A 14,046-nucleotide genomic window follows, 5' to 3' on the forward strand; every position below is an offset into this window, starting at 1 on the left:
GGAGAAGTCCATTACATTCGATTATACCACAGTGTGTTTGTCTCTGTGTACAATGTTCTCCTGGTTCTGCTCCTCTCGCTCTGCATCACTTCCTGGAGGTCGTTCCAGTCTCCATGAAATTCCTCCACTTTATTATTCCTTTTTGCACAATAATATTCCATCACCAACATATACCACAATTTGTTCAGCCATTCCCCAATTGATGGGCATCCCCTCATTTTCCAATTTTTGGCCACCACAAAGAGCGCAGCTATGAATATTTTTGTACAAGTCTTTTTGTCCATTATCTCTTTGGGGTACAGACCCAGCAGTGCTATGGCTGGATCAAAGGGTAGACATTCTTTTGTTGCCCTTTGGGCATAGTTCCAAATTGCCCTCCAGAATGGCTGGATCAGTTCACAACTCCACCAGCAATGAATTAATGTCCCTACTTTGCCACATCCCCTCCACCATTTATTACTTTCCATAATTGTCATGTTAGCCAATCTGCTGGGTGTGAGGTGATACCTCAGAGTTGTTTTGATTTGCATCTCTCTGATTATAAGAGATTTAGAACACTTCTTCATGTGCTTATTAATAGTTTTGATTTCTTTATCTGAGAACTGCCTATCCATGTCCCTTGCCCATTTATCAATTGGAGAATGGCTTGATTTTTTGTACAATTGATTTAGCTCTTTATAAATTTGAGTAATTAAACCTTTGTCAGAGGTTTCTATGAAGATTTTTTCCCAATTTGTTGTTTTCCTTCTGATTTTAGTTACATTGGTTTTGTTTGTACAAAAGCCTTTTAATTTGATGTAGTCGAAATTATTTATTTTACATTTTGTGATTCTTTCTATGTCTTGCTTGGTTTTAAAGTCTTTCCCTTCCCAAAGGTCTGACATGTATACTATTCTGTGTTTACCCAATTTACTTATGGTTTCCTTCTTTATGTTTAAGTCTTTCACCCATTTTGAATTTATCTTGGTGTAGGGTGTCAGGTGTTGATCAATTCCTAATCTCTCCCACACTGTCTTCCAATTTTCCCAGCAGTTTTTATTGAATAGTGGATTTTTATCCCAAAACCTGGGATCTTTGGGTTTATCGTATACTGTCTGGCTGAGGTCACTTGCCCCCAGTCTATTCCACTGATCCTCCTTTCTGTCTCTTAGCCAGTACCAAATTGTTTTGATGACTGCTGCTTTGTAATATAGTTTGAGGTTTGGGACTGCAAGGCCCCCCTCATTTGTGTTTTTTTTTCATTATTTCCCTGGATATCCTTGATCTTTTGTTATTCCAAATGAACTTTGTTATGTTTTTTTCCAAATCAGTAAAGAAATATTTTGGGAGTTCAATGGGTATGGCACTAAATAGATAAATAGGTTTGGGTAGGATGGTCATTTTTATTATATTGGCTCGTCCTATACATGAGCAGTTAATGTTTTTCCAATTGCTCAAGTCTAGTTTTAGTTGTGTGGAGAGTGTTTTGTAGTTGTGTTCATATAGTTCCTGTGTTTGTCTCGGGAGATAGATTCCTAGGTATTTTATTTTTTCTAAGGTGATTTTGGATGGGATTTCTCTTTCTAGTTTTTGCTGCTGAGCTGTGTTGGAGATATATAGAAAAGCTGATGACTTATGTGGGTTTATTTTGTATCCTGCAACTTTGTTTAAGTTGTTGATTATTTCAATTAGCTTTTTGGTTGAATCTCTAGGATTCTTTAAGTAGACCATCATGTCATCTGCAAAGAGTGATAACTTGGTCTCCTCCTTGCTTATTTTGATGCCTTCAATTTCTTTTTCTTCTCTAATTGCTACTGCTAGTGTTTCTAGTACAATGTCAAATAGTAGAGGTGATAATGGGCATCCTTGTTTCACTCCTGATCTTATTGGGAATGCATCTAGTTTAATCCCCATTGCAGATGATATTAGCTGATGGTTTTAGATATATACTGTTTATTATTTTTAGGAACGACCCTTCTATTCCTATGCTTTCTAGTATTTTTAATAGGAATGGGTATTGTATTTTATCAAAGGCTTTTTCTGCATCTATTGAGATAATCATGTGATTCTTGCTGGTTTGTTTGTTGATGTGGTCAATTATGTGGATGGTTTTCCTAATATTGAACCAGCCCTGCATCCCTGGTATAAATCCTACTTGATCATGATGGATGACCCATCTGATCACTTGCTGGAGTCTTTTTGCTAGGATTCTATTTAAGATTTTTGCATCTATATTCATTAGGGAGATTGGTCTATAGTTTTCTTTCTCTGTTTTTGACCTGCCTGGCTTTGGGTTCAGTACCATGTTTGTGTCGTAAAAGGAGTTTGGTAGAACTCCCTCTTTGCTTATTATGCCTAATAATTTGTATAGTATTGGGATTAACTGTTCTCTGAATGTTTGATAGAATTCACTGGTGAATCCATCAGGCCCTGGGGATTTTTTCTTAGGAAGTTCTTTGATGGCTTGTTGGATTTCATTTTCTGATATGGGATTATTTAAGAATTCTATTTCTTGGGGGCAGCTGGGTAGCTCAGTGGATTGAGAGCCAGCCCTAGAGATGGGAGGTCGTAGGTTCAAATCTGGCCTCAGCCACTTTCCAGCTGTGTGACCCTGGGCAAGTCATTTGACTCCCATTGCCTAGCCCTTACCACTCTTCTGCCTTGGAGCCAATACCCAGTATTGACTCCAAGACAGAAGGTAAGGGTTTTATATTAAAAAAAAGAATTCTATTTCTTCTTCTGTTAGTCTAGACTGTTTGTATTTTTGTATATATTCGTCCATATCACTTAAATTGGTATATTTATTGCCATATAATTGGACAAAGTAATTTTTAATGATTGCCTTAATTTCCTCTTCATCAGAGGTGATGTCCCCCTTTTCATCTTTGATGCTGTTAATTTGCTTTTCTTCCTTCCTTTTTTAAATTAGATTGACCAGTACTTTGTCTATTTTGTTTGTTTTTTCAAAGTACCAGCTTTTTGTCTTATTTATTAAATCAATAGTTCTATCACTTTCGATTTTATTAATTTCTCCCTTAATTTTTAGAATTTCTAGTTTGGTTTTCTGCTGGGGGGTTTTAATTTGGTCACTTTCGAGTTTTTTTATTTGCATTTCCAATTGATTGATCTCTGCTCTCCCTAGTTTGTTAATATATGCACTCAGGGATATGAATTTACCTCTGATTACTGCTTTGGCTGCATCCCAAAAGGTTTGAAAGGATGTCTCGCCATTGTCATTTTCCTCGATGAAATTATTGTTTCTATGATTTCTTCTCTAACTAAACGATTTTGGAGTATCATATTGTTTAGTTTCCAATTAGTTTTTGATTTGGTTTTCCATGTACCATTACTGATCATTATTTTTATTGGCTTGTGGTCTGAAAAGGCTGCATTTATTATTTCTGCTTTTCTGCATTTGTGTGCCATGTTTCTGTGACCTAATGTATGGTCAATCTTTGTGAATGTGCCATGTAGTGCTGAGAAGAAGGTGTATTCCTTTTTATCCCTATTTATTTTTCTCCATATGTCTATTAATTCTAATTTTTCTAAGATTTCATTCACTTCTTTTACCTCTTTCTTATTTATTTTTTGATTTGATTTATCTAAATTTGATAATGGTTGGTTCAAGTCTCCCACTAATATGGTTTTACTGTCTATTTCTTCCTTTAATTCTCCTAGTTTCTCCATTAGAAATTTGGGTGCTATATTATTTGGTGCATACATGTTGATTAGTGATATTTCCTCATTATCTAAAGTCCCTTTTAACAAAATATAATTACCTTCCCAATCCCTTTTGATCAGGTCTATTTTTGCTTTGGCTTTATCAGATATCATGATTGCCACTCCTGCCTTCTTTCTGTCAGTTGAGGCCCAGAAGGTCTTACTCCATCCTTTAATTCTGACCTTGTGGGTGTCTACCCGCCTCATGTGTGTTTCTTGGAGACAACATATGGCAGGGTTTTGGATTCTAATTCATTCTTCATGTTCAATGTTATGACTGTCACTTGTGGACTCCCTGGCATTTTGATATCCTTCCCTAATTCTAACCTTTCTTCTTCAGCTCTACGTTTTAGTCCAGTGATTTACTTTAAATCAGTCCCCCTTGTATTTCCCTTTCTACCCCCCTCCCTTCTTATTCCCTCCCTTATTTTCTCCTGTAGTCTTTTTAAAATTTCGCCCCCACCCTCTCCCTCCCTTGTACTGCTTCCCTCCCCACCAGTCTGTTTTTTACCCTTCTACTCCCCTATAGGGCACAAATCTATTCTCTTCCCCAATGGATTGGATTGTTCTTCCCTCTTTGGGTCAGTTTCAAAGTACATAAGAGTTGAGTATTTCCTATCTCCAACCTCTTTAGTATCGATGTTCTCCCCCTCCCGCCATGAGCTTCTTTGTGACATATAAATTTACCCCCATTTGTTTCTTTTTAGTCATAACCTCTTTTCTTTTTTAGCTTTAGTCATGTATATATATATACACATACACATGTATATGTATTTATGAATGCATATATCTATATACTTATTTATGTCTTGTCCTTTCATCCTATACAGTTTGTCACTGTTCGCTCTGAGTGTAGTTCTTCTAGCTGCTTAGGTGATAGCAACAGTTTTTAAGAGTTGCCAATGACCTCTTTTCTTATAGAGATACATATCATTTTAACTTATTGAGTCTCTTTAAAAAAACCTTTTTTGTTGTTGTTGTTTTTCCCCTCTTTTTTAATTACCTTTTGATGATTCTCTTGAGTTCTGTGGTTGGACTTCAAATTTTCTGTTCAGGTCTGGTCTTTTATTTATGAATGCTTGGAACTCTTCTGTTGTGTTAAATGACCATACTTTCCCCTGTAAGAATATAGTCAGTTTTGATGGGTATTTTATTCTTGGCTGTAGGCCTATTTCCCTTGCTTTCCAGAATATCATATTCCATGCCTTTCGGTCCTTCAGTGTGGATGCAGACAGATCCTGTGTTATCCTCACCATGTTTCCATGGTATCTGAATGGTTTCTTCTTGGCAGCTTGTAATACCTGTTCTTTCATCTGATTGTTTTTGAATTTGGCTATAACATTTCTTGGTGTTGTCAGTTGGGGATTAAATACAGGGGGTGATCTGTGGATTCTTTCAATCTCCACTTTCCTTTCTTGTTCTAGGATTTTGGGACAGTTTTCCTGGATAATTTCCTCTAGTATTATGTCCAGGCTTTTTCTTTTGTCGTGGTCTTCTGGTAGTCCAATTATTCTTAAATTGTCTCTTCTTGAACAATTTTCTAAATCGTCTGTTTTGTGAATGAGATGCTTCACATTTTCCTCAATTTTTTCATTCTTTTTGTTTTGTTTTATAGTGTCCTGCTGCCTTGTGAGGTCACTTGATTCTAGTTGTTTTACTCTGGTTCTTAAAGATTGGATTTCATCTTTGGCTTTTTGGTCGTCTTTTTCCTTCTGGTCTGAGTTTCTTTGAAGATTGTCTTTCATCCTCTTTATCTCGTCTTTCATCTCCTTTGCCTCATCTTTCATCTCCTTTGCCTCATTTTCCAGCTGGATGATTTTGGCTTTCAGGTCACTATTTTCTTGTTTTAGTTCAAGTGCCTCTGTTTCCAGATGACTTATCTTAATTTTTAAGTTCTTTTCCCAATTGTCTTCAGCCTCTCTTAGTTGTGTTTTGAGTTCTTCCACAGCCTGTATCCAATTTGCTGGGATTCCTGGTTTATCGTTTGCTGATCTCTCCCCCTCTGTTCCATTTGGTGAGTAGTAGCTGTCTATTGTAGTTTCTTTCTTCTTTTTCTGTTGTTTGTTCAAATCCACCCCTTCTTTCCTCCCTGTATTTGTCTGTGCTCTTGTTCCTCTCATTTTTTTGTTTTTTAGGGACTTCTATCAGTCTCTCCTCTTGGAGCTTTAACAGAGGATCTCTTGGTGTAATCTCTGAGGGAGGGTTGTTGGGGGTTTGAGCTTTCCTGTCCTCTGGAGGCTTTTGATTGGCTTAACGTCCAGCAGTCAATGAGGATGGATGGGGAGCCTGGGCTTCCCTGTGTTCTGGAGACTTTTGATGGGATTGAGTTCAGCTTAGTTGGGCTGAGTTTACTCTGAGTTTTAAACTTCCTGGAAGGCTGGAGCAGATATGGAGGATCTCTAAAGCTCTGGCCAGGCTGCCAGGTCTATGCTCCTTCTAGGCTGCCATCTTGACTTTGCCTCTAGGTTTCTGTTTTTTTTCAGAAGACCCAGCTCTCTAAGAGGGGAGGGGTTGTGGCTTGCTTGGACTCTGAGGGCTCCTGATGGGATTAGGTTCAGGTGGTGTGAGCCGAATGATCCCGGAGCCAAAAAAAAGGAAGAAAAAGAAAAGCAGCAACCTCCTCTTCCACAGTCTGTGTTGAATGCCCAGAAACTGGCCAGGGTTACTTTCAAGGTAAGCTCTTTGGAGCAACCCCTTTGCCAGCCCTGAGTTTTCTGTCCTTTCAGTAGTTCTGAGGGCTCCTGATGGGATTGGGTTCAGCTGGTGCCCTAAAGCTGGGACCTCCCTTGAGACTCAGATGGAAGGACCCAGCCAGGGGGCTACAGGCTTCCCCCTTCTCTCTAAGTTTCCCTGCCATCTGTGTTGGGCGCCCCGGAGACTGGCTCAGGTTGCTTTCAAGGTGAGTCCTCAGAGCCCTGAGGTTCCCGCTGCTGCCGTGGGCTCAGCACTCTGGGTTGGGGGGGATGCGTCCTGGGACCTTCTTTCTGTCTACCCCTTAGATCCGAGTGATCTAGGGTTCTGGCTTTTGGGGTGTGGTACCTTTTGATCCGGGTCCAGTAGGAGGTTTCCCCAGGTCTATCCTGTTGTTCAGCTTGAATTTCAGTGGCCTAGGAGCACTCTGTTTGCGATCGGTAAGGAAGGGTTTCCGAGGTCTGAACTTTCGCTGCTTCTACACCGCCATCTTGACTGGAAGTCTCTGTTTTTCTAAATGATAGAAATTTTGGGAATGTCAGATCTACCCCAGCCTGATCCAAAGCCCCTCATCACTTGATCTCTTCTCCATGACTGAAGACTCCCAGAATTCCTGACTCTATGGCGAATTTCTCTACCTGATTTTGAGGTAACCTGAGTACATGAAGCTTGGATCTCAGAACAGGTAGCTGCCAAGATGTAATCCATCTATCTTGGCAGACAAGAGAATTCTGCACTCTGACCTGGATTTGCCCCTCCTGTCTGTACTTAAACCCTGGCCAAACCCCTCCCTTTTTGACTTTACTTAGCCCTTTCTATCAAAGGAGGAGATTGGACCAGATGACCTCTGAGGTCTCTTCCAGATTCCAGGCCACTCAAACCTCCAATCCTCTTCAGAATCCTGTCCTACATCCTTCCCTAGCTCCAGTCTCCCAGTCAAACAGCCGCCTCCCACTATGACAAAAACACTGCCAGTCTAATTCCTTTTGGTGAGCCAGGACCCATCTTGGCAGTTCAGCCCATGTCATATGCCTAAAGCCTCTCATAGGTCTCCCTGGACCTTCCTTTCCTGAGCCACAAGTGCTCCCATGCTATAGGGACTGTCTCACTTCATAATGGAAAGCTAGAGTTCTGGTGGGACCATCATGAGTAGTTACTTTCCCTTGAGAGTGGATTCAGAAGTGTGTTGCTTATGTTTCCCGATGACTTTTCAGAGAGGTGATCCTCAGGGTGTCCTTTGGGTAAATTTCCTGACCTCTGCCCTCTTAGACATCCATTAGCAGCTGTAGGGGGCAAACAGACAAGAGAAGATGAGTTCAGTGGAGCAGACCCATTTTTTAACCTCTTCTAGCAGAGACCTCTTGAGAATCAATGTCAGTGCCCACCTTGGTCAGGCAGTGGTTTTCCATTCAACAACCCTTCCCCAGTTTCCATGCTCTCCCATTTAGGTTTCCCACTAACCTCTCTGACAGCAGTCATTACTCCTCTAACTCCAATATTTTCAGGCTTCATTTTTCGGTCCCCGCCTCTTTTTCTCCTCCCTTATCAACAATGCTAAAAAGTGGCACTTAGGGGTTCAGCTTTTTCAGGAGGGTGAGGGGAGATGGAGATTCCTTACTTCTGCTCTCTCCAGGGAGCCTGACAAAGAGAGACTATGATAGATAGCCAGAGCACCAGGGCTGTCTCTATCCCTACACCTCTCCTGCTTCTTATAACCCTGCCACCTCTAGTCAACATATTATTATGAAATGGGGTATTTGTGTCTTCAGACTATTCTCATCAGGGGGATCTCTTCATCTCCACCTTCCCATTCCTGCTCTGGAGACCTTGGTGTTTGGCCATATACATTCCTTTGACAATGGAGTCTCTCACATATTGTATAAAGGAACATTTGTGTATATGAAAATGCAAAGAATATGTGACATCTCTTGTGTATGAGGACAGAGAATATATTCAGGTTTCCAAGTCCTCAGGCTGCCCCCTCCTTATTCCTCTCCAGAATTACTTATACTGGTTCTATCTATTCATTTCAATGACTTACACATCCTGGGTCCTCAGAAACCTCAGCAATCTAAAATGTGGGGATGTCCTTCAATTGGGGAATGGCTGAACAAATTGTGGTATATGTTGGTGATGGAATATTACTGTGCCCAAAGGAATAATAAAGTGGAGGAATTCCATGGGAACTGGAACGACCTCCAGGAATTGATGCAGAGTGAGAGGAGCAGAACCAGGAAAACATTATAATCGAATGTAATGGACTTCTCCTTTAGTGGCAATGCAGTGTTCCTGAACAACCCAGAGGAATCTATGAGAAAGAACACTATCCAAATTCAGAGAAAAAACTGTGGGAGTAGAAACACTGAAGAAAAACAACTGCTTGATTACATGTGTCGAGGGCAATATGATTGGGGATGTAGACTAAATGAACATCCTAGTGCAACCTCCAACAACATGGGAAAAGGTTCTGAACAAGGACAGATGTAATACCTAGTGGAATTGCACATCTGCTATTGGAGGGGTAGGGGGAAGGGAGGGGAGAATAGAAAATGATTTTTGTAACCAAGGAATAATGTTTGAAATTGATGAAATAAAAAAATAACGTAAAAATAAGAAACCTCAGCAATCATCCTTTCTCCTCTTCCATGTCTAGGCACTCACAGATTCTCTCTCTTCCTATATATCTATATATATTCTCTCTTCATATATAGATAGAGTTTTGTCTTTCTCTGATTTATATATTTTCTCTCATCTCTGTATTCTTGAAAGGATTCTGCTTCCACTCTCCTTGAAATGGGCTTTTCTCCTGCCTTCAGAGAATTCTCCCTCTGGGAGGGGGATTGCTGTGTGTGTGTGTGTGTGTGTGTGTGTGTGTGTGTGTGTGTGTGTGTGTGTGAAGGAGGGCCTTTGACATTACAAATGAGGCAGAGGTGGTCAAGAGTTGGCCAAAAGATCAGAGAGCCTTGGAGAAGATGGAGGGTTGGGGCTGATTGACAGGATTTCATTGGTGGGAAGCAAGCTGGAGATGATGGACAGAGAATAGAGGTGGGAGATTGTCAGCTGTACAAAAGATCCTGGTTGGGTGGCAGAATGGTGATGGGGGGGATTTAGGGTGGGATAGGAGGAAGCTTTCCCAATAACAAGCTCTTGACCACAGCTCATTATGCCTTTTCCTGTCCCACCTTAGATTAGTCTGTGATGTTCTACCAACCAGAGGGAGAGCGCTTCTCCCCCAACATGCAAAGATCAGCCTCTTGGATATCTCTCACTGACCTTGTCTCTCTGCTTCCACAAAGACTGAAGAAGAGAAAGAATTAAGAAGCAGGAGCCCAATTCAATGTAGCTTTGGGACTCATAGGGAACAGCTTTCCCAGGAAGACAATAAACATTTCATCACCCACCCAAATTGATTTCAGCAAACAATTCTGTTAATAGATATCTAAGGGAAGGCACAACACAAAAAGGAGTGGGCACAATTTACACCCCCCTGATCTCTTCTTGTTGATAACCAATGATGCCCTAGGGATGGGATGGAAAATGGGTCACATACACAGAGATACTAATAGTAAGACACTCCCAAACAAACTCCTGTACCCATAAATACAATCATTCCCTAATGAATTTTTCATCCATATCCATTTTAAACAAGGTGGAGTAGGCAATAGTAGGGGTTCCTACTAATATTAGGAATGGAAGATTTTTAGGGTAGCCAAAGAAAAAACAGGTTGAGTATATTCATTCTTATGGAAAAAAGATGGTGGAAGATTCAAACAAATCTCCCAGTTGAGAAATGCTGCCTTCTGTAGTTATTTAAATTGGAAGGAAGCCACCATTTTCTGTCAGTCCATACATTCAGATATTGATATGATCCCCTTATACATTCCTATTATGAATTCTCCTCTCTACTCCGTTGCTTGTCATATGTGAGAATGCAGATTTCCTGTCTACACAGGGATGAATCCATCTCACTTGACAGATACTCCTTCAATATGCCCATATACCATGAGCATTGGCATGTTCAGTGTCTCGACATATGCTATTCTCCCTTGTGAGTCATGTGTATGATACATGAGGACACATGGACTCCTGTATAAGAACTGGATGAATGGGGGCTCATTCAATTTAGTTTCCTCTTTGAGTATATTCACACTCTCTTGGAATGACACACACTCCCCACACAGCTATGGGAAACTTCATATATTCTATCTTAGGCTGAGTAACAGGAAGATTGTTTTAAACATTTAGGGAGCTGAGAGGAGAAATCTTGTATGGAGAGATGAGAGAGAGACAGACAGACAGAAAGAGAGAGAGAGAGAGTGGCAGAGAGAGACAGAGAGACAGAGAGAAAAGGTAATCCTACATATATGTTCAGGAAGAGGGAATAAGGATGTATGTACACACATACACATACGTAAGACTAGAGGGGTAAAGTGGGAATATTCATATCCTTAGCAACAGAGAGAATGATGGATGAGGTGGATGGGACAATAGAAAGAGTAAAGACAATAAAGGAAGATTTAAAATGTATATCTGAGAACTCCTGCAGTGGAATGAAGGGAAAGAAGGGCAGGAATTATCTTGGGGTGTATTTATTATTGGTTCTCATCAACAGGAGCTGTGAAATATTTTGTTTTGACATAAGTATCCTCTGGGTCAGAATCTAGAGACATGAGAATGAAGAGAATATGTTGGTATAGAAATGAAATGGGCCTATTTTTTGTGTATATAGGCTTATATAGCCCATCACTGAGGGCTCTTGAGCACAAAGGAAAGGAGAAAATGCAGAGAAGGCCCTGCCATGAATAGTGTGAGGACACAAAGACCCCATTACATCCTAATAGGCTTACTAGAAGGGGTTATAAAGGGCAAGTGGGGCAAAAAGGGATCGAGACAGACAGTCCGGGCTGTGGCAATCTATCATGGTCCTGTGGTCATCTCTCTCCTTGACAGTCTCCCTAGAGAGCAGAAGTAAGGGAACCCCACCTTCCCTCTCCCTCTGCCACCACGCCAAGGCCTAGACACCTAGGAGCTTTTGTGAAGGGGAGAAAATAGGAACTGGAAAGGTTAAAATGTAGAGGGGAAATGGACCCCGAGTGTGAGGTTGAGAGGGGCACTAACTCCTGGCAGAGATATGAGGGGGATGCCCAGTGAGAAACAGTAGAGACTAGACTTGGGGCAGGGTGGTTGGACAAAGGAACACTTCCTGATCAAGGTGGGCACACCAATCTGGTCTCAGCAGGAAACAGGGTCTGTCTAGCCTGGACAGGGGTACCTTACATCAAAGAAGGGGCAAAAGCAGGTTCTGATTCCAGGATCCTCTTGTCTGCCAAGCTAGCTGTCTTACATCTTGGCAGCTACCTCTTCTGAGAGCCAAGTTTCATGGACTCAGGTTTCCTGAATAGGCTCTCTTAGAAGCGGGTGGATAAATTCCCCATAGAACCAGGACTTCTGAGAGTCTTCAGTCATGGAGAAGAGATAAATTGAGGGGCCAGCCAAGCCCCTGAGGGTCGTTGGATCAGCCTCTGATAGACAATTGGCAGCAGAAATGAATTTCTTCCATTTAGACAATTAAGAAATTGCCCATTCCCCTCAATCTTTCAAAACCCTCTGAAGATTTTCTTGGGATATGGAGGTAAAAGCTTTGGAAAGGTTCATCTTGCTGATCTCAGAGAATTTCACCCCTGGATTCTCAGCTGCTGAAGGAGTTTTTGGACATTAAGAATGGGTTAGAGATGGGTAAAGAGGACTTCTATGTCACCATGGAGTGACAGGAATAAAGAAAGATTTGGTAGATATGGGTTGAGTGCCATTTGGGCTTCAATAATCATATGTAATGTGGATATTACAAACTGAATAAAGGTAGTAATTGTGAGTTGTTTAAAGGAACCTGCTTGGGCTGCAGAAGGATCCCTTGGGGAAAGCAAGTTGGGGATGGAAGCCTAAATTAACATCCCCTAGATCAGGGCAAATGTAACACTTCCATTGCCTTATTGAGCCAGTCTGTGGGGCTATCCCAAAGAGGAAGAGTGGATTTGCCCCATCTTGAAGAGATCAGCTCAAGCACATCTCTCACTAACATTGTCTCTCTGGTTCTAAAATGGTAGAAGAGGGAATGGAGAGGCCAGAAGCAGTAGCCCAGTCCAATTTGTAAGGACAAATGGGACCAGGAGGATATGACTGCAATGTCCCCAAGAGGGCTATAAGCATTTTATCAACAATCCCAAAATTCACTCCAGCAATTACAGTGGTAAATAATAATCTTAAGTGAAAACCCATCAGAAAAAATGGGTGTGGAGTCTACATAAATCCCCACTACTGTCTGATCAAGGATCCATCCAATAAGGGATGAGAGAGAAGGCAGGAAACAAACACACTAAAATATTGACACTGAGACAGAGATGGATACAGACTTTCACAGCAGATTCACACACTGCTGTATCACTAAATGCAATAATTTAAAAAATATTTTCATTTATATTCTTTGGAAATTATGAAGAGAAGACTAATGGCGAGTTTCAAAAGGGTCTTGAGAAACATCTTCCTGAATAAGGAGGAGAATTGAGGAGGTCAAAGGGGAAAGGAGTTGAGCATGTTGATTCTGATAGAAAATCCCATGGAAGAGGTCAGTGGAAGGCTCAGATATCTCATCCCCTGAGCAGGATCCCTGTTTATCTGGTTCTTTAGACATGGAGGAGCACTGAGCCATTTTCTCTTCCCCATATATTCAGGTATTTCTGTGTTCTCTTTATGGATTCATATTAGGAATTCTCCTCTATACCACCTTGGTGTCCAGAATTCAGCCCTGACCAGTCATTTCCAGGCAATAATGATTCCCTGTGTGATATGGAGCCCATTGATATGAAAACTCTTGTATTTAGGGTGTAGATTCACTGAATACTACCTTCAGAAACACCATATGATTATTAGAGTGTGCTTCTTGTTCACATATGTGAGTCCTTGAGTATATTGTATCTATATGAGTCCTGCATTGGTGAGAGCTGATTCCATCTAGATTCCTCTTCCTGTAATCCATACATTCCCTCTTAACTGTCATATATGAGGAATGAGACACTGTCTGTGGGCACCAATGGGAGTCTTCCAAAGCCCATTCCAGGGAGAGAAGAAGCAACATCCTTTCATGTATACAGAGAGGGGAAGGCATATGTGAATCAGAGAGAGGAAAATAAAGCTCTATCTGTTGGTCTATCTATCTATCTATCTATTTGGATGGAATATATGGAGGTATTTAGGAATAAAGAGAGAATCTGTGAGTGTCTAGATATGGAGGAGGAGGAGAAGTGATGATTGCTGAGGATTCTGAGGACAGAGGATATGTTAGACCAGGAAATGAATTGCTAGAACCAGTATAAGTAATTCTGGAGAGGAATAAGGAGGAGGCAGTCTGGGGACGTAGAAAAGTGAAATATATTCTCTGTCTTCATACATAAGAGATGTCACATATTCTCTGCATTTCGATACACACAAATGTTCTTTTATACACTGTGTGAGAGACGCCAGAGTCATAGGAATGTGGAGAGTAGATATATCAACAAAATGGGCCTGATCTTTCTGGATATGGGATTATATGGAAAAACACAGAGGCCTCCCAAGCAGGAAGGGAAGGGGGAGATGAAGAAATCCACCTGACGAGAATAG

The sequence above is a fragment of the Monodelphis domestica genome, chromosome X (genome assembly GCF_027887165.1).
Source record: "Monodelphis domestica isolate mMonDom1 chromosome X, mMonDom1.pri, whole genome shotgun sequence".
NCBI lineage: Eukaryota > Metazoa > Chordata > Mammalia > Didelphimorphia > Didelphidae > Monodelphis > Monodelphis domestica.